Here is a 24851-nt window from a genome sequence, read left to right as displayed (position 1 = left end):
CAAACTGGAAAATGTCAGTCAACAGGTGAATATTTAAGCAAATTATGTATCTATACAATGGAATACTACCCAATAATAAAAAGTAATGAACTTATTGATACATGCAACAAAATGAATGAATCTCAAAATATGTACTTTATGTACTGAAAGAAGCCAGACAAAGAGAATATATAGTGGATGTTTTCATTTATGTAAAATTATAGAAAAGTGTAATTTGCAGTGATAGGAAGCAGAGCAGTGGTTGCCTGGGACCAGAGGAATGAAAGTGATGGAGGGATGGATTACAAAGAAGGCATAAGGAAACTTTTGAGGGAAAAGAACATATTCATTATTTTGATTGTGGTGATGGTTTCCCAGTTATATACTTAGGTCTAAGCGCTTCAGATAGTTCGCTGTTAAGTCTGTGCATGTTGACAAGTATACCCAATAAAGCTGTAGGGAAAAAACAACGAGGATTTATTATCCTTATTTTTCCAAAGAAGACGTTAAGTAAGTAAAATGCCTGAATTAGATTTGAGCCAAGGCTGACTCTTGAAAACTACATTGTCTCTTTAGTGCAAAAAAAAAAAAAAAAAAAAAAAAAATCAGAGTAGGAGCATTAAAAAACAAAACAAAACAAAGTCATTCAATATAGTTTCTGACTTTAGGACAGTCTCATTTTCTAAATTATCACTGTCAGCTTTTTTTATGTTCCTTCTTGAACTGGTTTATTTTGTATAATTTCTTGGACTTGTGATACCTGAAAATTTGTCCAAATTAAAACCTTATTTCCTTCTTTCACTTGTTTGCTCATTATTCGCTAACTTTCCACATGGAGACCAGTACCTAATATACTTATTGCAGAACATGGGGACATGGGAGGAGGCAAGAGGAGCTGGAGGCTGCGTCATGGAAAGACCTTGGCATCCCCTCAGGAAGGAAGGACCTGCTTGGCAGGATCCCAAGCTGTTTTCCTGGTTCAGCCCTCCTGAAGACATTCTGTTCCCTCCAGCACTGGGAGGGCTGCGTTCTCTCAACTTCTCACTCAGGGTACCTGTCTGGTAGTCTTGTCAGAGGAAGCAGCCAGGTTACCACTGGGCAATCACTGATTATCTTTGCCCTTTATTCGTGGATCCAGGTACATGGATTTAGAGCATCGGATTGAATCTTCTAGATTCGTTATCTGTTGGTTCATTCTCTTTTGTATTTTGTAGTTTTTCATTCTCATGGTTGTTTTTCTTTGGTGTCGATTGGGGTGGAGTGTTTAGGAGGAAAACATTTTAGCGTGTATCGGGAGGTTTATCCCAGTATATGTGAATTGTATTATTTATATTGTGTCTTCAGTTTCATGATAAGAATTTTGCTGCAGTGGGGCTGTCTGTTTCTCATCTTGGTCAAGTTATGGTTCAAATGTTTCAGGCATTTTCCAGACCACATTATCTATTACTCTTCAATGCACTCAATACTCTCTGCTAAGCTAAGTCACTTCAGTCGTGTCCGACTCTGTGCAACCCCATAGATGGCAGCCCACCAGGCTCTCCCGTCCCTGGGATTCTCTAGGCAAGAACACTGGAGTGGGTTGCCATTTCCTTCTCCAATGCATGAAAGTGAAAAGTGAAAGTGAAGTCGCTCAGACGTATCCTACTCTTAGCGACCCCATGGACTGCAGCCTACCAGGCGCCTCCGCCCATGGGATTTTCCAGGCAAGAGTACTGGAGTGGGGTGCCATTGCCTTCTCCGACACTCTCAGATCATTGTTAATCTGTTTTATTATACCGTTCTCTTTTGGGCTATAAGTACCTTGAGATCAGGGACCCCCGTCTCTCTTATTCATTGTTCTAAGTCCAGCATCTTGGGCAGTGTCAGGTGTATAGTAGATACTAAATATTTGTCAGAATGTGTTTTTGGAGCAAGTAGAATGTAAGCACTTTGGAAAGATTTTTACTTAAACATTCATCTTTTAAAAAGGAAAGAAATAGAAGTAATTGAGGAGTGACCAGTTATTCCAATGATCAGTGTTCCATTTAAAAAATTAATTAATTGCACATCACCTTGTGCTTTAAAGACTGGATCAGATTTTTATCCTTTGAATAGGGTAATAAATTGAAAATTGCATTTGTAAAATGACTGGCTTTTGTTCATTTTAAAAGGCTGATTAGCAAACCTGTTAACTGGTAGTTTGTGAGCCCGACATGTTAAATTTGGTTGTACTTCAACAGTGGAGAGCTAATGAGGTTGGTGGGCAGAGTGAATCATTGTATCGTATGTAATTCTTAGTACAGTTTGGTATCTAGCAAGAGTTAGAATGATGACTGTGATAGTGAAAGTGCAGTAGTTTTTTACAAGGTAGCTAGCATTTATGTAGAATCAGAGAGATGGCTTGGATTCTTTGTAGTCTTTCTTCTCTTTTGCAAAACAGTTGGCTAGGTCTGGTACTCCATTTATGTTGGCTGCTGGCCCCATTTTGTTAGAATATGATGAAAATGAGGCCTGAAACTCAGTGCCTGATCACTTTCTTTCCACTTTCATCACTGCTGTATTCACAATTATCTTTCTCAATTGCCAAGCTGATAATCATTCCTTTACCTAAAACCTTTCGGTGGTTCCCCACTGCCCTTAGATAAAGCACAACTCTTTAAAATGGTATAGAATATTCTCCATGAGCTGGGCTCTGATTTCCTCTTCAGCCTTATGGCTCACCTCTCCCCAACCCACACTTTCATGCCCCAGCCACAATGATCAGCTTTCAGTTCCTCAAGAGCCATCATGCTAATTCCTGCTTGTGCTTCATGTCTCCCTGTAGTTATCACTTGACCCAGGAAACTTTCCCTGATGTGCCAGGTCTAAGGTTGGCTCTCCTCCTCCTTAGTGTTCCCTCAGCATCCTAAGATCTCTACTGTCCCCTTCCCCTCTCTCCGGAAAGGACAGATATATGAATTGATTGGGCTCTTGTGGAAGGGTATGGTATTGATCAGAGGAGTTCAGGGTTTAAAAGTGTGGGCTGTTGACTGAGGTTCATCCCCTCTGCCCCTGGGGTAGCTACTCACAGACTATTACATGTTTCTCTATGAAATGCCAAGCCCTGAATGAACCTTCCTCCACCATTAAGCATGTCCTATGTACCCGGCATGGTGCTCTGCCCTGGAGAGGCCAGTGGGCAAGACAGACATGGCCTTTTTCTTCATAGACCTCATAATTCCATGGGGGGCCGGGGCAGAGATTGGGAAAGTGGTGACTGGGGAAAACAACTAGGAAATGACAGAAGTGAGGACTATGATGCTGGTGAGTGCCTACTTTGGGGAGACCAGAAACATTTTCCTGGAGGAAAAGCAGCTAATTTTTAAGGCTTCAGCATAGATAGCATGGCCACAGGTCTACTTCAGTTAAACGGTTTGGAAAAACCATCCCTCAAAAGAAGAAAAGGAACTTCTGACTTGATAATGTTTTCCCAGAGAGACATCACAGATCTTTTTGAAAGGTAAATGCTCCTGATCCCTAGAAAGCTTTCCATCTTCTGAAAGTTTGGAGGGAACTAAATTTCAATGTCTGTGAACAGATGACCTGAAAGAACATTTAACTCCCCAAGAAAGAAAACAGTAACACCTTTTTTTGAACCATCAAACATCCCAAGTTTTGTGCAGATCAGAAAAGAATCATAGATGTTGAAGCAGGAAGGTCATCTTGTTTGGAACAGTAACAAAAAGCCTGACAGCTCTTAGGCCCATGGATGCCCTGCAGATGTATTCATTTGGCAGAGATGTTTTTAACATTGACTCTGAAGAAATGGCAACCCACTCTGGTATTCTTGCCTGGAAAATTCCATGGACAGAGGAGCCTGGTAGCCTACAGTCCATGGGGTCGCAAAGAATCCGACATGACTGAGCGACTTCACTTCACTTCACTGAAGACATTTCATTCTGTGGGGTTTGCTGCAGACCTCACCACTCCCTAAGACTCAGTCCCCTATTAGCTGCTTGATCCTGGGAGGTTTTTAGCTCAAGTATTTGTTTTCAGAATGTGGGAACAACAAATAGCTCAAGTATTTGTTTTCAGAATGTGGGAACCGAAGCTCTAGCTAAAGCATTACTGTTTCCTTAGCTCATGTGATATGTAACAGACACATACTTATATACTAACATCACACACACACTTATACACTAACATTTACATAGATATGAAGATATACTTATTCAAATCTATTTAGATATGTAGTCATTTATTAAATATATTAAATTAGATATTTGCTTATTTAGATATTTATTTATCTATTAATATGTTTCCTAAAATTTTAGTGGAAGGTGGCTTATTAGTAAATATATGGGAAGTTAACTTTAACTGCAAATTAGTTTGGTATTAACTACCCAATTAAAAAAGAAACTCTTTGTATTTCATTGTACAACTTACAGCAATATCTAAGTACTGTGCTATGAGAGTCAGGAGAGCTGGGGTCAAGGTTTGGCTTTGGCATCTGTCAGCTGTGACCTCAGGCAAGCCTCTGTGTAATAGGCTCTCAGCTCCCTGGTTTCTAGCAGGAGGGGATTGCACTAGAGTCTCTCTAGGGACCCTTCCATCTCTCAAGCTGCTGCCTCCATATGTTAGGCAATTACATCATTTCTTTGCTTTTGGAGTAATTGGTTTGGTTTTAAGCAGTCAAAATGACTTATGTCTTATCAAAGTTAGTAACTCCTAAGAATTAAATTGGTCCAAATCTAAATTGCTCAGGCTTGGAGAGGATTTAGCTCATGTCTAAATGACTTTTAGCATTGGTAGTGATGTTGGTCTTATTTCCTTGGCTTAGAATCAACCTTAAGGAATTACAGTGGGTTCTCATTTTAAACCGTGCAATTGTATCTCTTGATTTACACTAATGGGCTCCTCATTCTATGGGACTGGTAAATTATGTCCCTGTTTTCTTGCATCAGAGAGAGACTGGGAATCCCACCCTTTGAGCTTTTGCTAGAAGCCATTCTCACTAGCATAGTAATTAATGCTTTGTTGTCCTGAGGTGTCTGTAGCCACCAGTCTATATATCCACCCTACGTGATGACAAGTGCTATAAATCACTTGTACGATAGACATTTTAATTAGATGGCAGAATGGGCCCAAGGGTATTGGCTATTGTAGTGTTTAAGTGCTATACTGGAGAATTTTATGAGATGGGAAATTTTTGTTGCGAATCATGGCCCTAAATAGAGAGATTTATCAAGATTATTATGTTAGTGTATTTCTGTAGCAGTGATTGTCAAAGCATCTAGGATATTTTAATAGAACGACTATACCAACAATGCTTTAATTATGTGCTGTCTTCTGGAAAGTTCCTTTGATTTTTACATAAGTTTCACCCTGACACAACTTTGACCTTACAGGGGGAGAAATGCTTAAAAGGTAACCAAAAGTGTTTAGTTTGCTCTATGGTTAAAAAAAAAATTAAGAAATTTGCCAGAGGATAGGACCAGGCCAACACGAGCCCCTCATAATTACCTTAATGAAATAAGTCATATGGGGCCAGTGTGGACATGTTCTCAAGGTAGTGCTTTTTCTCCAAGTGCTTAAACCAGAACTGCAAAGCTGAATTTTTATTTGCAGGTCATATATATCTCTTGCATTTACTTGGCGCTATTTCTGCATCTTACATTTGATGTACACTTACATTTGATGTGCCTCTGTCCTCACCCTGGGCTTTAATGTTCTTGTCTGCGATGGTAGGGGCTGGGCAACCTGTGCTCTGTGGCCCCTTCAAGTATCAGAGTTATGTGGCTCTGATCGTTGTTCCATTAGACAATGCAATTTCTGCTCCCTTCTGAAATGTCTTCTGGAGATTGTTCTGCTGATACTGATTTGTTTTAGGCTCTGAAATTATTTTTGGAAGAGCGCACAAAAGCTGTATTAGCAGCATTTCCTAAACAAAATGCATTTATTAATTTGTGAGCTGTGCATCTCTTAAGTGCTTTATTCTATATTACTCTTGATTTATCACAGTACGGAAGAGTTCAGAATGGGTTTCTAGTAGATGCAGTGCTTCTGAAACCGTGTTTGAACCCTGGACCGTTTTAGTGATGATAAAAGCTATGGACCCTGTTTCTAGAAAAATGCACATATGTGCATATTGACAACATGCTGGGAACAGTGTCATCAGTTTCATGGTCCCCAGAAGCCTGACTGCGGATACCAGCTTCAGGTGTTAAAAGGTATCAAAAATGAGGTTGTTATTAATTTCTAATTCCTAGGGTATGTACTTAAAATATGTTCTCACTTCTGGCTCCCAGTTAAATATACTAGATGATGACCCATTTTAGGACCTATTTGGTTGTGTTATTTAGGTATTTTCAGAAGTCTGTACTGTTGAAGGGTTTCTTTGAGGTTTGCAATAGATGGAAAATTAAAAAAAAAAAAATGGGACATTTTGAATGACCTTGGCTTGATGTCTTTTGTTAAGATAACCCCCTGTAAAAAGAGATAGGATTTATCAGTATACTTAAAATATTTACCCTCTTCTTGAGCTGTACTGGGCCTTATGGTGAACCACTGTGCTAGTCCAAGACAAAACGATGGAATCAGTGGTGCTTGCCTACTCCTCTTGTCCTGTGATTCCAGGTCTCCTGTGGCCTGGGTCCATTTTGAAAGTGAGAGTCATTCAGTTGTGTCTGATTCTTTGCAACCCCGTGGACTGTAGTCTGCCAGGCTCCCCTGTCCATGGAATTCTCCAGGCCAGGATACTGGAGTCGGTAGCCATTTCCTTCTCCAGGGGATCTTCCTGACTCAGGGATCAAACCCAGGTCTCCTGCATTGCAGGCAGATTCTTTACCATCTGAGCCACCAACCCAATAAGATTTTCTGTTCCTGAGTTACAGCTCACCTTGCTGACGCCTTGGAAAATAGCCTGATAATCCTAGAAATTGAGCTGAATGGAGATTGCCCAGAGTGCAACCCCCTAGCCAGTTAGAGGTGAAGCTTGAATCTAGCTCTCTGGACTTGATTCTTTCCTGACACCATCCTAATGTGTGGAGGAGGCAGTAGGAAAGCCATTCAGTAATTCATCGATCTATATTGAGCGCCTGCTGGGTACCCTGCTCTGTTCTAGGTGTTATAGTTGGGGCAGAGAACACAACATTCAGAATCTCGGCTCTCACAGGGCTTTTACCCTCTCATGGAGAGACAGACAATAAGCAGGCAAAGAGGTAATTACAAGAATAGCCCGTGGTGGTTAGGTGCTAAGTAGAGAATTAAAACAGGGTGGTGTGATGGAGTATGACAAGGTGACTGCTTTACCTAGAGTGGCAGAGGACTCATAGGGTGAAATTTTGGCTGAGACCCAAGTGGCAAGAAGCATCCAGCCATGTGAAGATTATAGAGAGCATCCGGGCAAAGGGAACAGCTCAGGAGAAGGCCCAAAGGTGGCGACAGGTTTGACATGTGGAGGAACAGGCAGAAGGTATGAGAAAGGGGATGGACTTGGTGTTAGCAGGTGCAGTGTATTATCCCAGCTCTGCCACAGTGAGCCTGTCCCTTCAGCTCTATTCTCTCTCCTGGAAAATGGTGTTCAAGTTAGCTACCACAGAAGACTGGTGTAAAGATTAGATTTAATACATAAAACATGCTCAGCACAAAATAGGCCCTCAAGAAATGGTAACTTTGGCTGCTTTTACTCTCCCAAGGAAATTAATATTTTGACAAGGACCTTCTGAAAATAATCATATTGGCCAAGGAAAGACATTTGGATGGTTTCACTTTAGACAATGAAGGTGGTGATGTAGGCGCTTCCTGAGGAATGGGGGAGGTTGTAGTTTTGCGCCTGTGCGTGCATACTCACTCGTGTCTGACTCTTTGCAGCCCCATGGGCTATAGCCTGCAAGGCTCCTCTGTCCATGGAATTTTCCAGGCAAGAATACTAGAGTGGGTTGTGGTTTCCTACTCCAGGGGATCTTCTTGACCTAGGCATTGATCTGGCGTCTCCTGCGTTGGCAGGCGGAGTCTTGATCGCTGACCCACCTGGTAGTCTTGTGGGCATCCCTCAGATGACACCGAGGCATCTGCCTGCTTGCGACCTGTTTCAGTGCCATAGGTTCAAAAAAAAAAAAAAAAAAGGAATAGAGGAAAGGAAACAAAGACATCAAAGTTTATTCCAGGTTCTTGAATTTTTTAAATGATATATTTATTTTCTGTGGAGTCAGAAGTATTAATGGAATGTTTTAATACTTAGATAAGATAATTGTACTACAGTGATACAATTGATAGGGTTCCAGATGTCTTACTTTTTTAGGAAACTATAAATGTGTGGAGAATTAATAACCACAGTGCCTATAATCATAAAATAAAACCTCAAAAATGATAAGTGGGTACAGTTGATTCTTGCTGACTCCTGCAAGCTCATTTACCTGATTGAGTATAATTTGGGGAATTAACTCTGGATAATTTTGTCTATTTTTGAATAATTTTGGATCATGCCTGTTTTGGCATCTGCCTGATCTCTGGAATATTTCTGACCATCCCTTCAATATCTATTTGGTCTCTGTTGAATGTAAAAAGACACATTAGCATTTGCCTAAGCCATATAAATCAGAACGCAGAATCTACAATGGCAGAGTCATAGCACACAAATACAGGCTTTGAGGAATATTTATTGGACAGTGACCATAATTAGCAGTGCATCACAGTGTGATGGTTGAGTGTCAGCCAGATTGGGTTCAACTATTCATTTTGCCTCTTATGAACGAGGTCGCTTAACCTCTGCTAGCCCCAGCTTTCTCCTTGTAACTTACTACCTATCTCATAGGGTTGTGTAACATTACAGTGAAGTCTTATGTAAACTAGTACAGTGCATGACATATACCATTGTAGAAAAGTCAAAGGCACAATTACCACCACTCTACCCCAGTACTTAACTATGAAGTCATGATCCCAGCCTTTTCTGAAATTAGCTTTCAAAGCAGTAAAATGTTTATTTACACAGCATTTTGGAGTTTTTAATTTTAAAAGGGTTTTTGAGTCTAAAAACTCTTGGCACGTTTGCTTTTTATTTAGGATTCTGGTGTGTTAATAAATAGGATGGTTATTGGTAAAAGAGGAGATGGTTTCCTTATCCTGGTTTTGGGGTAAATTCTGCACATATGTCCATTCTGAAAGATCTCGAAAGGAATCTGGGGAATTGAAGCTAGAATTACTATAGTTGCAATGTTGGCCAAAGTTAGTTTATGGAAAACCTTGAGTTTGAGTCTGTTGGTTAGCGCATCTGATGCTGAACAGGGAGAAGGTTCTGAGTTAGGGGGAATAAACAGAAAGAAGTAAAGTTGCAATATTTTAGTTGCAAAAGTCCAATGGAGCCACCTTTCAAAAGCTGAAGTGAGAGTGTTTATTGCTGAGAAAAGATGGTAAATAGCCTCTTTGAATAGGCATTAAAAGATGTTTCCTTGACTTAAGTTTGAACATATAACGCATTGGATGTGAATTATTCTTTCATGCTTTCAAAGAGGAAACAATTTTATAAAAGTGCATCATTTGACCTTGTGGATTTCTGGGTGAATCAAGGATGCCAACAATAGTGATTTGGTTTACAGAAAATATGACCATTTCCCCCATATTGATTATCTATATCTTTATCAGTTAACTCAACACTCGTTTGGGGTCCTAGATCTTTCATGGGTGATTTTAAGTTAGATGTGTTCTGATACAAAAATGTTTACTTTTTCAGACCAAAAGTTTCATCGGCTCCATAGTAAGGCCCAACAGCGTTCATGGTGATGTTCAGTGCAGCCTTGGTTCTGGCTCTTCAGAAGCCTTGGTTGGCTCTTAAGCTTCCCGGAGAAGACATTGTTTCTGAGTCTCCCTGCTGGGCCCCCTCGCCTTCTTGTCATGCACATCCTGTACCTGGGTTGTGGTTGTATTGATTTGCCGGGGCGCTGCTGTTGCAGATGTCTGGGGGCGAGTGAGAATGTGTTCGTGGGTGTTGGCCTGATGGCCGCTGACCTCCTTTCCACCCAGTTGTACCGCTATCTGTGTGAGCATCCAGATATATCTATGTGAGCACCGGTGACCCTCAGCGCCCCCCTGGTCCCTGGCAAAGTCCCCTGGATGTGGGAGGGACTCAGGAAACTTTTGTAGACTGAAGAAGCCCCTCCTTGTTCTCATGTCTTGAGCCGGCCTCAGAATTCAAACACTGTCATCCACTTTTGCTAAGAGATCATCTTTTTAAAAATATTCCTATTTCAGATACAGACATTAATACTTTGTGTGAGTTTAAGAGCAGCCTTAGGAGTAGTTTAGGGAGAGTGAATATGCCAGTGTGATTTTTAATTCCCTTGATTATTTAAATACATGTAAAAGGTGTGTGGAAAGACTAAACTGAACCCTAGGTTCCCCAGATAAAATGTTAACTTGTGTTTAAGTGATAAAGGTGGTTTTCAATGTAGGAAAAACTGACTCAAACCATTTTCTGGTATACCAGATGTCAGGACTCTATTAATGGCAGCTTGCCTTTGGTAAGAAAAGGAGACCAGTGAGGGGCATAAACTGGATTATGATTTAACTGTGACCTTGAAGGAATAGTTGCCATTTAAGCTTATTTTTTTTAAAATATCCTGTTTCTGGAAAGATAAATAAGTGGCCTGTGAAGTTGCCTAATTAGGAGTCCAGTGTGCATTTTCTTCTCTGAGTGGAATTTCTGATGATTGTCAATTCCTTCTGCTATAATTTGGTCCTGTTGAGCTTGTGAATGTAGAATTTTGTTTTAAAACAGGAAAAATAATGATTCTAAAAAATTGTTCCTGTCAAGATATTAAAGGAGACTTTACATTAATGTCATTTCTATTAGTATTTTGAAGTCAAATTACCTGCTGATAGTTTAGCTTCAGTGAAGCTTACATTAAAAGGAAGAAACTGACTGAGGAATTAGAAGAAAAATAATGAAGTATTGCCAAACACCATCCCCAACTCCCTCTCCCCTTACTCTTCACAAGACCCTTGCTTCCTTACTTGTCCTTTGCTTGAGTCATTAGTGGGAAGAGCTCAGATTAGAGTCCTGGTTATACTCAGAATTTAAGTGTACTTCCTAACACCCAGAGTCTTCTCTGTAGTCAAGGGCCCTAATGTTCCAAGAAAACTGAAGCGCACAGGTGTGAACTTCCTGCTCCCACTGGTGGCATATCCTGCAGGCAGTTTTGAGATGAGGCCCAGTCCTATGCCTGCTCTGTTTGGGTCCCCTCTGTGTCTGTCTGGGTCAGGTATTTCACCTTCTGTACCTTTATCCTCTCCCTTCCTCCCAACACCTTCCCTTTAGAAATGACCCAGATCTCTAAGCACTCAAGTTCCCCACACCCCACAGAATAAATGACCTAGGCCTGTCTTGGCCTTGATTGTTTCCCTTTTGAGGGGAGGCTCAGTGTCTCCCCTTCTCATCTCAGTCATCTTCCCAAAGAGCTGACTGCATCTGTCCTCTCCAGCCCATTCATTCTTCCCAGTGCAGACTGCCTTCTGCCTACATCACTGTGTGAATACCACTCCTGCAGAGCCCAGGAATGACCATGTAATCATGTCACTTACTTCTGCTGCTTTCTTCTCTTTGCCTTCGTGCTTCAGTGTTTCTCCAGCACCTTCTGGGATTTTTGTTTCCTATTGTATCTCTTTCCTCATCCTTTAATCTCCTTTAATATTGGTGTTTCCTGGGGTTTTGTCCTTATATTGTTGTCTTCCTTACTCCAGATAGTCTCATCTGCTCCCATGGTCTTAATTGTATTGCACTTAGGCCAAGAATTTCTAAAACTCTATCTCCCATCTTTGTCCCTGAACTTGATTAATGCTTCTTGGACTGGGGCAGGCTTAGGGCAAAGGGCTTTATACTCTGTCTCCTTCAGTCTTTTCCAACAGTCTTGAGGGATGAGCAGTTCCATGGTTCCTGCATTTCCTACCCAAGAAAACTGTGGCTTAGAAGGTTCAAGAACAGGCCTAAGGTCTCATGTCTAATATGCTTGCTGGGCAGAGCTACTTGGGCATCCTTCAGGTGTCTTGAAGTCAACACTGCCCACAACTACCCATCTTTATCCCTGCCTGCTCTTCCATGCTGGAGAAGGCAATGGCACCCCACTCCAGTACTCTTGCCTGGAAAATCCCATGGATGGAGGAGCCTGGTAGGCTGCAGTCCATGGGGTCACTAAGAGTCAGACATGACTGAGCGATTTCACTTTCACTTTTCACTTTCATGCATTGGAGAAGGAAATGGCAACCCACTCCAGTGTTCTTGCCTGGAGAATCCCAGGGACGGGGGAGCCTGGTGGGCTGCCGTCTATGGGGTCACATAGAGTCGGACATGACTGAAGTGACTTAGCAGCAGCAGCTCTTCCATGCATTCTCCCTGTCAGAATTCATCTCATCATCGTTTGGGCACCTGGGCTTCATTGTGGAGTTTTCTCTCTCTCTTCACTTCTTTCCCATTTTCATCAACTGCCAAGTCCTTCTGAATTGGCTGGCTGTATATTCTTGAGTCAGTTTCTCTTTTCCATCAGCACCACACTCGTTCAGACCCTATCACATAGATAAATTGTTTCAGTAGCCTTGGAATTGGTCATTACGAATCTACTCCCTCAAATCTGTCCTCCTCAGAGCTGCCCGGATGAGCTGTCTAGAACCCAACCTTAACCTCTCTCCTGCTAGCAGTCTTTTAAAGGCTTCCCATTGCCTATAAAGTTCAGGCCCCTTAGGAAGATTCCCAGGAGTCTGGCCCTTGTCTCCCTCCCCTACTCCTTCTCCCATCTCTCCTTGTCTCCCAGTTCATGATCTAGGTACAGATAAGCTAATTAGGTTTTCTTGCTTCTATTCATGACTAATTGTCTTCGTTTTCAGTATATATTGGGAAAGGAGAGCAGGTATTCCTTTGTAGTTTGGATAAAGGACTTGTTACATAACACTGGAGGAGACAGGGGTGAAGGAGGTCACGTAGCAAAAATGTGTCACTTTCTATGTAACCATACACACACCCACAACAGGCTAGGGCATGAAGATAAACATACCGACACACACGGCATTCCCAGGGCGCCTGCTTCAGCCAGAGGTGCATCGGGTGCTAGGGGTGCACAGTTTGAGGAGTTCACCTTGTAATGAGGCAGACGGCACGAGCCCATGGTTTCATCACTGGGGAGCTGAGGAATAGAAATGTGTGCAGGACGCAGGGGATTGAACACCTGCTTCAGGGAGGACGTCGTGGAGGAGGATACACCCAAGTTCAGTCTTCATATGAAAGGCAGTGTTCATCAGGCTTATGGTGGCACAACCTCCTGTCCCATATCTCCCTTGGGGATTTGTATATTTTCCATAGAATTTTACCCCTGTGGGTCATTTTATACAGGGCTAACACCTCAGTGCCTGTTAAAAGCAAACTGTGTGTGTGTATGTGTGTGTGTGTGTGTGTGTGTGTGTGTGTATATGAAATAGATAACGTGGACCTCCTGTGTAGCACAGGGAACTATATTCAATATTTTGTAACAACCTATATGGGGAAAAGATCTGAAAAAGAATATATAGATAAAAATCCATGCCATGCTCAGTAGATAGGTTGTGTCCGACTCTTTTGCAACCCTATGGACTGTAGCCCGCCAGGCTCCTCTGCCCATGGGATTTCTCAGGCAAGAATACTGGAGTAGGTTGCCATGCCCTCCTCCAGGGGAATCTTCCCAACCCAGGGACTGAACTTGCATCTCCTGCATTGGCAGGCGGGTTCTTTACCACTGAGCCCCCAGGAAAGCCCCATAGGTAACAGTCATTTTGCCATGTACCTGAAACCAGCAACATTGTCAATCAACTATACTTCAAAAAAAAAAAAAAATTGAAAAATTGAAAAAAAAATTTTAAAGGCTAAATTCATTTAAAAAATTAATAAAGGCAAACCGTGTCTGGTTCAGACCATTGGCAGGAACTTGCTTCATGAGGGCGAGGGACTATCCTAACCCTGCTGAATCCCAGTGGCTGGTTTTGGTAGGTGCCGAATAAATGGTTGAATTGGGCGTCTTGAGGGGAGGGGTAAGAAAGGGTTCTCCTTACCCCGGAGGTGGTACAAGTCAGTGTAATGGTTGAGGCTTATGTGGGGTGGGCCTATGGCATCCTGAGCAGAGTGGCCTGCCTGTGCCATGTAGCCGGACTGGCTCCTGGGAGGGGCAGCGTGTAGGCTAGATGTCCAGCTTTGTTCTGGACAGGAGTGCCAGACTCATTTGCAGCCGAAGGGAGTGCCCTTTTAAAGGTTAAACTAGTAATTAGACTCAAGCAGAGGGTGGTGGAGGTGGAGCTAACTCATTTATTAGCATATAACATGATCACTCAAACTCCTGTAAATATAGATGCTGGTGGTTTGTCTTCTCCCAACTGCAGAAAAGCCTGGGAGATATGCCCTGGATTATGAGTTACTTAAAGGGCGGCTGCTCGAAAATCTCAAAATACCAGACTATGTCATATCTGTGGGCTGTGTCCTCCAGTTAATTACAGATTTTTATCTCCATGTATGTGAAGTTAATGATTATCTTGGTTTGGGCTCGGAACTATCTGCGCTAGACCCCTGGTTCCACTGGGCTTGGTCACTGCCTGCTATTTGGCTTGAGGCCTCTGTTTTTTCCACCAGAAGAATCGCACCGTAAGTGTTTCCACAGGAACTCTGCCCTTCGCCAGTGTCATTGTTGTGGCTGTACGGCAGAACCCACAGGGCGGAGGTGTTTTAGCCTTCACTGAAAATGCCACAGATCTTTCCGTCTCTCACTGCAAATTTTCCAGTGTGTTCTGGTCCACCGTGGAGTCTTAAAACCAGGTTTACTGATTACCACGTAGGAACTGATTATTAGATGTCGTAAATGATCCATTGAAGATCAGCATCCAGAAAGTCCATTTAGTCTATATCTCCAGCAACTAACATTAGACAACACCCTGTGCAAGTTGCTGGTAAGGTCCAAAAACTGTGTAGCATCTCTGTTAAGACAGCCAAAGACATTACCATTAAGTAAGCCAAGTTAAGACTTATCTCTGGCAAATGCAGTTTTGACCCTTTCAGTGTCTCAGTGGATCAGCAGATAATTGCTCTAATTGAATCATTTGCTTTCCTTTTTTTCTGAGTGCTTCCGGGGGGCTGGGAATAGTTGGCTATTAACTGGACTTCATGTTATGCCTGATTGGTATTTATGGCAGACCAGTTACCCCTGTAATCAAGTAGTTATTTGGATTAATAAGTCAAAGGAATGGCTGGGAGGCTAGTGTACTGCCTGGAGAAAGGGTCACTGTAACTCTTGTTGGGAAATTAATGAATCTCAAATGACGATGACTCAAGTGAGAGATCTTCCAAAAGAGTGCCTCCTTAGAGAAATAGTGATCAGCTCATTGAAAAATAAGACACTAGGTTAGAGAAGACTCATCTGTTCAGACTGGTTGATTTCTCTTATAAGAACTAGGCCGTATAAGGAAAAGGTCTTAACTTTTCGTTCATTCTGGAGCTATGATAGAACCAGGAATAGACAAAACAAAGGCAGAGTCACAGATTTCTTTAGACGTTTGTCTTAAACCTAAAACGTTTATCTAATGTGCAGTAGTAAGACCTGGCCTTTTTTTTTTTTGGTAACCAAGTGATATTTTGAATAATACTCATTGTGTAACAACACCTGACACACTGTGAAAGTGTAAACATTAGTTTTATTGAGTCTGAAGATGTTTTAAAAAGTGTCATTTATAACTTATTCGGCTGAGATGAGTGGCATTATATATGGCACAAGGCAGTTGGTCTGGATTATTTAGAATAGGTTTTTTCCAGGTTCTATGTTCTGTGGAAAGCACAGCCTTACCTCTTGGCTTTCTCTTAGTTCCAGGATTCTGACAGTTTAAAGTGTGAGCCTTCTACCCCCAGAATCACATCCCCTTTTTGCTACCCAGGCCTATATTTTGTTAATAGGGGCTCTTTTGGATGGTGACGTCTTACCTTTAGTAATCTTCCCTCATCGTCCTGAAATGATGCCCATTTACCTCTGAAACTCCATGAAGGTTCTCATTTGAAGGACACGACTTCTTATGGGTTTGAGAAAGAGGTGTAGCCTTGGTTTAGGCTGTTGATGGAACCGGCAGATCTCTGAAAGTTCCCCCAGCTCTGAGAATTCTGACATCATCCACTTCCGCTGCCAGGCTTGCAGCTTAAAGACACTGGAGGTGGAAGAAGAAAAGGAAATAAATGAAAGACATAACTCCACTGGGCCAGGGGGAAGTGGGTCAGGAGTCAAGTGAGACAGTGCCTGGCACTTCGCAGCCATCGCAGAGCAGAAGTGTCTTGTGATGCACACAGAGGCAGGCCGACGGGTCTATCGTGTGCCAGGGGTTCCGAGGAAAGTAAGCTGCCGTGTGGCAGGTGTAGCATGCTGCAAGCTGGGATGACTGACCGATTTCATCCTTTCTTTAAAAATTTGATTTATTTTCGGCTGTGCTGGGTCTTTGTTACTGTGTGCAGGCATTGTCTAGTTGCAGCAAGTGGGGCCTACTCACTAGCTGTGGTGCATGGGTTTCTCGTTACAGTGGCTTCTCTTGTTGTGGAGCACAGGCTCTCAGCACACGGGATTCAGTCGTTGCAGTTCTCAGGCTCAGTAGCTGTGGCTTGCCGGCCTGAATGTACAGGCTTCAGTAGTTGTGGCCCGTGGGCTTAGTTGCTCTGCAGCATGTGCTGCTCTGTAGCATCTTCCTGGACCAGGGATTGGATCTGTGTCCCCTGCACCGGCAGGCAGATTCCTATCCACTGTTCCCCCAGGGAAGTCCCAATTTCATCCTTTTTTTTTTTTTTTTTCTTTCTTTGGTGATTTGTTGAATGAAGTATGGGCATCCCACGTGGTGCTAGTGATAAAAAACCCGCCTGCCAATGTAGGAGATGTAAGAGACACGGGTTCGATCTTTGGGTTGGGAAGATCTCCTGGAAGAGGGCATGACAATCCAATGCAGTATTCTTGCCTGGAGAATCTCATGCACAGAGGAGCTGGGAGGCCTACAGTCCATGGGGTCACAAAGAGTTGGGCATGACTGAAGCGACTTAGCATGCAGCACATAAACAAATCATTTGATGTTTGAAAGTAACTTCCCTATGAGAAGAGCCCATGGAGAGTGTTGGGTGGCTGCTATGTGACTAGACTTGTTCTTTTCAGCCGGCAGAGCCAGCCCCAGGGCAGACAACAGCTGTAGGTACAGCTGGAACACCACCAGGACCTGTAATCCACAGATTTGCTCATGGATAAGAAAGGCGGGCTGGTCACCTGCTGGTCTGCTCTGATGAGGGTACTGGCCCTGCTGATCTTTTCTTGGGTGTCACTCTAAAATCGCCTCCCATGGCTGGTTATGTGACCTTCTGTTTTCACCAGATCCAGATTGCTAGCTCCTTCAAGTTAATGGATCTTAGAGATCATCTGGGACTTAAGTTTTCCTTTCTTTTTTCAAGTTCCAATGACTGCCTCGAGCTCCCAGTGGAGTGACTGAGGCCAGGCTCGAGTTGCTTACCACGGCTCCTACTTCATGTGATGGTTTTTCGGTTTCCACTTTGAGAGAATGACCTTCTCGGGCCTGCGAGGGGCTCTTTCTCTTCCTGTCGCAACACTAGGCTGCACACTCACCCTCCAGCAGTTCCCTTTTCTAGTATATTTCCTCACAAATCATTTTCCCCTTTCCCCTGTTTTTAGGGCAGCAGATCCCAAGATATTAACATACAGATAGCCTCCCTTCTCAGAACCTTCTCCTGTGAGCACATTTATGAAGGACAGTCTCTCTCTCTAGGGTCTTCTGTCATCTGTGGTCCCTTTGAGGCTATCATGAGGAGAGTGTTTTCAAGTCTTTTCTAGTAGTCTCCACTTAATATTTAATTATTCCAGATCATGTAGATTTTAGACTTCACATAAAAAGACAGGGGCCTATGTTAGATGTATTGATCTCCCACAGCTTCTAGTTAACATTGACCACTACGTAGGAGTAGCAGGTCATTCATATCCTTTCCCCATCCACAGACCAAAACTTCCAGTATTTGTATCTAGAGACCAGGTTGACAGAGCCTCAAACAGTAATTCAATGGTGGTGCAAATCTGATGGAACTGTGCATATTGAAGAGGATAAATGATCCTCCACCGTGAGTCTCAACTTGTGCCCTTGAAGAGTTCTGCTGCAGGGTCCGGAGGGAGCAGAGAGGTGATAAATGGAGTCGTGTGAAGGTGGGATCATGCATAATAAGAGTAGGTACTCAGTCAAGGTTAATTAGGTGTCAGACTGAGTGCTTCACACACATTAACCTATCCAATCCTCAGAATGCCTTTGAGACGTATTTTTTTTATTAGCCCTTCCTTCAGAGGCCACTGAGTCTCAAAGAGGTTAAGATACTTGCCTAGTTAAGTGACAGAGCTGGAGTTTGAACCCCTGCAGAGAACACCAGGTGGCATTACACCTGCTTCAGGTGATTGATTAGTAGCAAGATGTAAACCTTGGGGATGAACTTCCATGTATTTGCCTTTTAAAGGTATATATCTCCTAATTCTGATATTGTGCCAAAGACATTATCAAGGGCTTAAGAGTTCATAGGCCCTAGTTACAGAGAACATGTCCTACGAGCCAAGTGTGCCTCTGCAGCAGACAACGGGTCCTCACCACGGTGCCTGTCCTAGTAGTGGGGTGAGATCAGATGATCTCATAGCACACATCTGATGGGCTTTCTCTGGGACTTACCTCCCCTCAAACCCTGTGCTTGCTGCACTATACACTTCTTCTACCTTTAATTTTATGCTCTCTTAGTAGAACAGTGAATTACTAGGTAGAGACCTTGTAATGGAACTTACCAGCACAAGCTGGTGCAGAAAGTGTTGGCTGTACCCTACAAATAGTCACTGAAGGTAGTCAGGGGAATTTCCTAGTGCTTAAGGCTATAGCTTCTGCTGATGCCCCCCGCCCCCTTTTTAAACTCTTTTGAGATATTTTTAAATTAACTGTTACTTTACAACCAGTTCAGCACTTCCTTGAATCACTTATTATTTGTCCGGGGTTCTGTTAGACATGGATCATGAAGAAATAAAAAAATAGGTTCTCTACATTCAAGGAGCTTACCTCATAGAGGAAACAGATACCCCAGTACTTCTAGGGATCTCAAATTTATTTTGTGTCCAATATGGCCTTAATGCAGAATTCTAAAGAAATTAAACTTCTTGAGCAAAGCAAGCATGAGCAAACATTTCACATCTTTCTGCCTGTGTTTTGTGAACCGTTTTTGTTTTCTGTCCCAGACTTCAACCAGACAACCATTATAGGAATGAAGATTTAAATGAGTTCCTTTTCCTAAGCATTAGTTTTTCTCATTCACATCTTCTTTCTATAACTTAGCTAATGAAGTTCTCACAAGTTATTTTTAAGTTTAGGGATGGCTTAGGAATTGTACCATATATTTACTTGGACCTGTCGGCTGCCCCTTATTTTACAGTCTGTTCACTAATGATATTTGTGTTTGAGTTCCTTTGAGTTTGATAGTGAGAGGTGGGGACTGGTCCAGAGAGGAACCAGTGATAGGTATTCCAAAAACTGATGGTATTTGGGTGAAAATCTAGGAGACGCTGCTTATCTAAGGCAGTCTGGTTTGTACCAGGTTTGAAGGAAATTTAATTACTTAAAAAATGCAATTGCTTTTTATTTCACTTGTTTTCCTTGCTTCACTGTTTGCCTTGGAGTCATTGGGATGGGGTATTGCAGTTTAAGGTGATATCCGTGTGCCGATGGTAATTTTCTGATGATTTCCAAGACTGTATGGAACATGTCAGAACAAACCCATCCGTCCCCTGCTCCTCTGTCACCTGCTCTCTCTCAGGCCTCGGTGCCCACATCCAGGTGGTTGGCAGGCACCTGGTACCTCTTGCCTGCTGGGCTTAGCAGTGGTATTTTTGGGCCTCATGCAGTTGGAACATTTGTCATTTATTCAAAAATCCCCATTTTGTGGAGATATGTGCTCTCAGTTTAGATTTAATTACCCCTAAGTGGTGTTCATTGTTAATTCAGGGGTCATAGGAGGCAAGACACCTAAGGTAATGTCCCTTGAAGAGAGGTACTCGGTCAGTTTTCATTAGAATTTGTTAATAATCTTTCTGTTTTACACACCAGAAGTCTAGTGTAGTTGGTAATGAATCTCCTTAGTAATTTATATTGGCGGATCTGAGGTGTTAGATACTAAAACATTTTACGCTATTCATGTTAACTTCACTCACAGTTAAGTGTCCTCAGAGTAAGGAAGGATGCAACCACCTTTATGCAAAGAGAAAGGAAGAGAGGACCCAGGTTCTTCAGGAGGGGGATGAAATGCACTTTACCGAGCCCGGCAGCGGGATGAGGAAGAAAGTTAATAGGTCTGGGAAGAGAGAATCTCACTAGTTTCCCAAAGCTGTTTCATCCAGGTGCCAAGAAAGTTGTCGAAACCCACAAAGGAATTCCCCAGTTCCTTTCCATTCCTCTTTCTGATACGATCTGAGATCAGTTGATTTACTGGCCAACCTCCCAGTTTTGCCTGCACTGCACTATATTTTTACGTCCTTCTAAACGGCAGGCTGTACAGTGTGGTGTTTGGGGGGAAGGGGTCACAGCCAGAGTAGGGTGCCCAGTGTTAGAATGCTCTGGAGGTGCATGGCCAGAAAGTGGATTTTGAATGAATAAAAGGAAAGGCTGGGTGGATCAACTAGTGAGGCCCTCTGAACCACATGTGGCCTCTGGAGAAGCAGGAGGTGGGACCAGATTTGCCAGCAGATGGAGGGAAACAAAACTCTGCCTCTGATGTGCAGGCTTGATAAGCCACTTTTCTGCTTTGATTGTGTCAAAATGGAGGAAAGCTTCTCTAGTTCTTTATGGGGGCCAATAACAGAGAAAGTGAAAGTCTCTCAGTCGTGTCCGACTCTTTGCGACCCCGTGGACTATACAGTCAGTTCATGGAATTCTCCAGGCCAGAACACTGAAGTGGGTAGCCGTTCCCTTTTCCAGGGAATCTTCTCAACGCAGAGACGGAACCCAGGTCTCTTGCCATTGCAGGCGGATTCTTTACCAGCTGAGCTACCAGGAAAGCCCGGGCCTTTATTACTGGTGTTCTTAATTTTAGTAAACTCTGCTGAGCTGCTTTATGCACCAACCTTGGTATGTAACTTCTGTGGCTGAAGTTTTTCCTCTTCTTTCTCCTCTGTCACAGTCACCAAAAGCCAAGTAGCCCTTGGTGAATATCATTTTCCCTGTGAATCCTCCAGGCCTGGTTAGTCCCCCATCCCCCCATCTTACACTTCCCTAGCAACTGGTACTTCTTCCTTGTAGCACTTTATACACAGTTATTTACAATTGATTAGTTATCCCCTCCTAGACTCTAAGCTTCCTGAAGGCAGGGTCCAGGCGCATCCTCTGCTCCCAGCAGCTGCTCGGCACCTAGAAGATGACCAGTTAGGACTGGTTGTCCAGCTGACCAGCAGACTGACAGATTAACACTGAGGCATTCTTTGGAAGTGTTGTTAAATGGAATGAGTCTGAGAATTTGATAAAACGCTGATGGTGTATCAGTTTACATTCTTACAAGTCTGCCCTAGAGGCTTGTAAGTGGCGGTTTGTTTGCTTAGTGCTTTACAGGTTTCACAGGATTTTCCATGTTTCCTCTCATGTGCATTTCCTACTTTGACCCTCACAGTCATTCTCTGAGGCAGGTAGATCACCATTTCCATTTCAGTTGAGGGGACTCAGGAGGTTACACATCCCGTAACTTAAGGGGTGTAGCTGGGGCCTGATGACTGATCTGCTGTCTTATGCTGTTCCTCCCCCACCCCCATGTTTATTGAGCACCTACTGTGTATCAGTCCTTAATATTTGTTACCTATCTACTCTCTCATAAGTTCGGTTGAGATATTATCCCCATTTTGCAGATGTGGAAATGGAGGCTCTGAGAGGTTAAGTAACTTTCCCAGAGACACATAGTGTTAACAAAAGACACAGAGTTTGGGTCCAAGCCCAGTTCTCCTGTGCTGGAGGGCACAGCTGTTGCCACAGAGCGTACAGAGAGTGCCAGCTGAAACCTTGCTGATCCTTCTGGTGGAGAATGGAGAACAATACTTGTCACTTTAGAAATTCTGGTTGCCATCTATATGTTCATTCTTGTGCTCATGGTGGTGTTAGAAATACTGTATTTATTAAATGTCAGTGAGATGCAGGACTGTGCTTGGGATGCAAGGATGAATAAAGTGACCATACAGAGAATTGTGACAGTATATTATGTGTGTACGTGTTAGTCAGTCTGTTGTGTCTGACTCTTTGTGACCCCATGGACTGGAGCCCACCAGGGTCCTGTGTCCATGGGATTCTCCAGGCAAGAATACTACAGTGGATTGCCATTCCCTTCTCCAGGGAATCTTCCCAACCCAGGGATCTAACCTGGGTCTCCTGCATTACAGGTAGAATCTTTACCATCTGAGCCACCAGAGAAGCCCTATAAAGACCCCCAAAAGGTCTGTGTGTTACAGGAATGTAAAGCTGGGAAGATAACCGACACTGGTATTCATATGATGTCTCGTGCTTTCACGGTCACCCTGTTTGTATTCTTTTTCTCCTCTCCACCATCCCTCTCTCACTGTCAGGACTGAGGTCAAGACGGTAGTCCATCCAAAGGCTACCTGTTGGCTACTGGGCTCTAGAAGAACACCTATGCACTTATTTACCTGGCTTGTGTTGAATACAAATGGTATAAAAACAAAAGAGAACTGGCAGATATTTAGATCTATGGACTTGTACAGAAAATGAAGATTACTTTTATCTGGGCAGTGTTTGTGCCTTGGCTGCTGGCTCCATACTCCTCTGGAGACCAAGAACGTCCCATTGTCTCTCTGGATCATTTCTGAAACTGAGCTGGGAAGCTGCAGCTGAGTCTCTGTCCTCATCTCCAGAGTTCCATGCCTCTTGAAGACACAACCAGAATGTTCTCTCGCCCCTATGGCTACCTGTACCAGGAGACTCCACGTGCCCCAGCATCCTGGGAGGGAAGGAAGGGAATATTAGTTCTCCTTTGTGAGAACAGAGATATTGACTATGCCAACCCTTTAGACAACCCAGAGAGATGGGGTGGGGAGGGAAGTGGGTGAGGAGTTCAGGATGGGGGGACACATGTACACTCATGGCTGATTCATGTTGATGTATGGCAAAAACCACTACAATATTGTAAAGTAATTAGCCTCCGATCAAAATAAATAATTACAAAAAAAAAAAGCTCTTCTCTTACCTTAGACCTTCACATAATTCCAGAATATCCTTGGTGACTTCGATCTTACAGCATTCAGAGATCAGCCCTTTAGTGGCAGGGATTTCTGTTGAGGGATTGTAGGTAATGTTTCGACTCTGCCTGAAAGATCCCAGTCTGCCTCATGCAGCCTCAGCCAAGGAAATGAGTAGGTTCTGGTGCTTCCTGTTCACCCCCGACCTTTGATGAAGCACCACTTTGCTTTGTGGCTTAGGATCCCAGGGTAAGCAGTGCGTGACATGTGTTTCTCATCGTGTAGTTTACACAGTTTAAGCAATGCTCATTTAAAACATTGTAGTGGCTTCCTGAAATGATACTCGATTAAACAACTTAAAGGTGGCTGCTGACCCCCCAAATAAATGATTGGGCTGTAGCACTAGGGGTGCTGAGTGAGGTCTGCGTCCCTGTCATTTACTTGCTTTGTCTTAGTGGGGTAAGGGTTCCTTTGAAGGGCCCCAGGATTCTGGAGGAATGTGTTTCTAAATCTTCATTCTCACAGATGACGCTTCTAGCTCGACTCCTGCACACTTCCTGCTCTGGGCCTGCGGGCGGGGGCTGGGGAGGGAGTGGGCAGGAGGTGTGGTCGTGGTTGGGGGCCTGTTGGGGAAGAGGGCAGGGAGAAGCAGGCTGACGTTCTGTGGCTTTAGTCTGTCTTTTCCCCTTTGCTTTTCTGTCTTCTGTGAGCATATATATATATATATATATATATATATTTATTTATTTATTTAAGATTTGCTCTATGTTAGTGAAAGCATTCCAGCTGGGAGGGACATATTCAAGTGAACTAAATGGTGTTTGGAGGCAGAGTGAGGGGCAAGGAGTTCTAGAGGAGACCTGAATGGTGTTGGTGGTTTTCCAGTTGATAGAATAGTCCTTTCCTCTGGTACAGATTTAGCTCTTTGGAACCCAAAAGACTGGAGAAGGCAATGGCAACCCACTCCAGTGCTCTTGCCTGGAAAATCCCACGGACAGAGGAGCCTGGTAGGCTGCAGTCCATGGGGCTGCTAAGAGTCGGACACGACTGAGTGACTTCACTTTCACTTTTCACTTTCATGCATTGGAGAAGGAAATGGCAACCCGCTCCAGTGTTCTTGCCTGGAGAATCCCAGGGACGGGGGAGCCTGGTGGGCTGCTGTCTATGAAGTCGCATAGAGTTGGACACGACTGAAGCGACTTAGCAGCAGCAGCAACCCGAAAGACAAGTCCAAATTAGTCAAGAAAATGACAGGCTCTTGGCACACTGGTGGTTTGTATTGAGGAAAAAGTGACCCAACTTTGAGCTTGAATTCTTAGTAATGAATTCAAGGAGGAGATGACCTCCCCTATGTCTTACTGTTTAGCTGTAAAACTGTAAAAAAAGAATGCTGTTAAGTTTGCACAGCTACTATTCATCATGGCAGGTGAGCAGATTTCTACGCTGACAGCCAGGCTAACTCTGGGAGCAGTCGGTGCTCCCTCACAGAGAAAGTTACTTTCACATTTTTCAGTCAGTCAAGAAGTGCAGAGTCTTAGAGCAACAGCAGTGTGTGGTAGGAAGGGTGGGAGATTGGGAATCTGAGGGGACAGTCCCAGATTGACTGCTGAAGAACAGTGAACTCAAGTGAGTCATCACTTC

At 43.4% G+C, this 24851-nt stretch overlaps 1 protein-coding gene and 1 long non-coding RNA gene across 4 annotated transcripts in view; one reads left to right on the top strand and one right to left on the bottom strand.

Moving 5' to 3' along the window:
• PRKCH (protein kinase C eta) overlaps positions 1-24851 on the top strand; it is a 231207-nt gene that overhangs the window by 6286 nt on the left and 200070 nt on the right. The gene's annotated exons all lie outside the window — the stretch shown is intronic.
• LOC112587809 lies at positions 7900-23362 on the bottom strand. Of its 2 annotated transcripts, none has more exons than XR_006542706.2 (4): positions 23219-23362; positions 15914-16131; positions 12978-13106; positions 7900-8024 (listed from the first exon to the last, which is right to left on the bottom strand). It is a non-coding gene; the product is annotated as an uncharacterized LOC112587809 (long non-coding RNA). The 2 variants fall into 2 exon arrangements; XR_006542705.2 differs by lacking the exon at positions 7900-8024 and adding an exon at positions 12410-12492.

Source organism: Bubalus bubalis, chromosome 11 (genome assembly GCF_019923935.1).
Source record: "Bubalus bubalis isolate 160015118507 breed Murrah chromosome 11, NDDB_SH_1, whole genome shotgun sequence".
Taxonomy (NCBI): Eukaryota; Metazoa; Chordata; class Mammalia; order Artiodactyla; family Bovidae; genus Bubalus; species Bubalus bubalis.
This window is presented reverse-complemented; position numbering and strand designations above follow the sequence as displayed.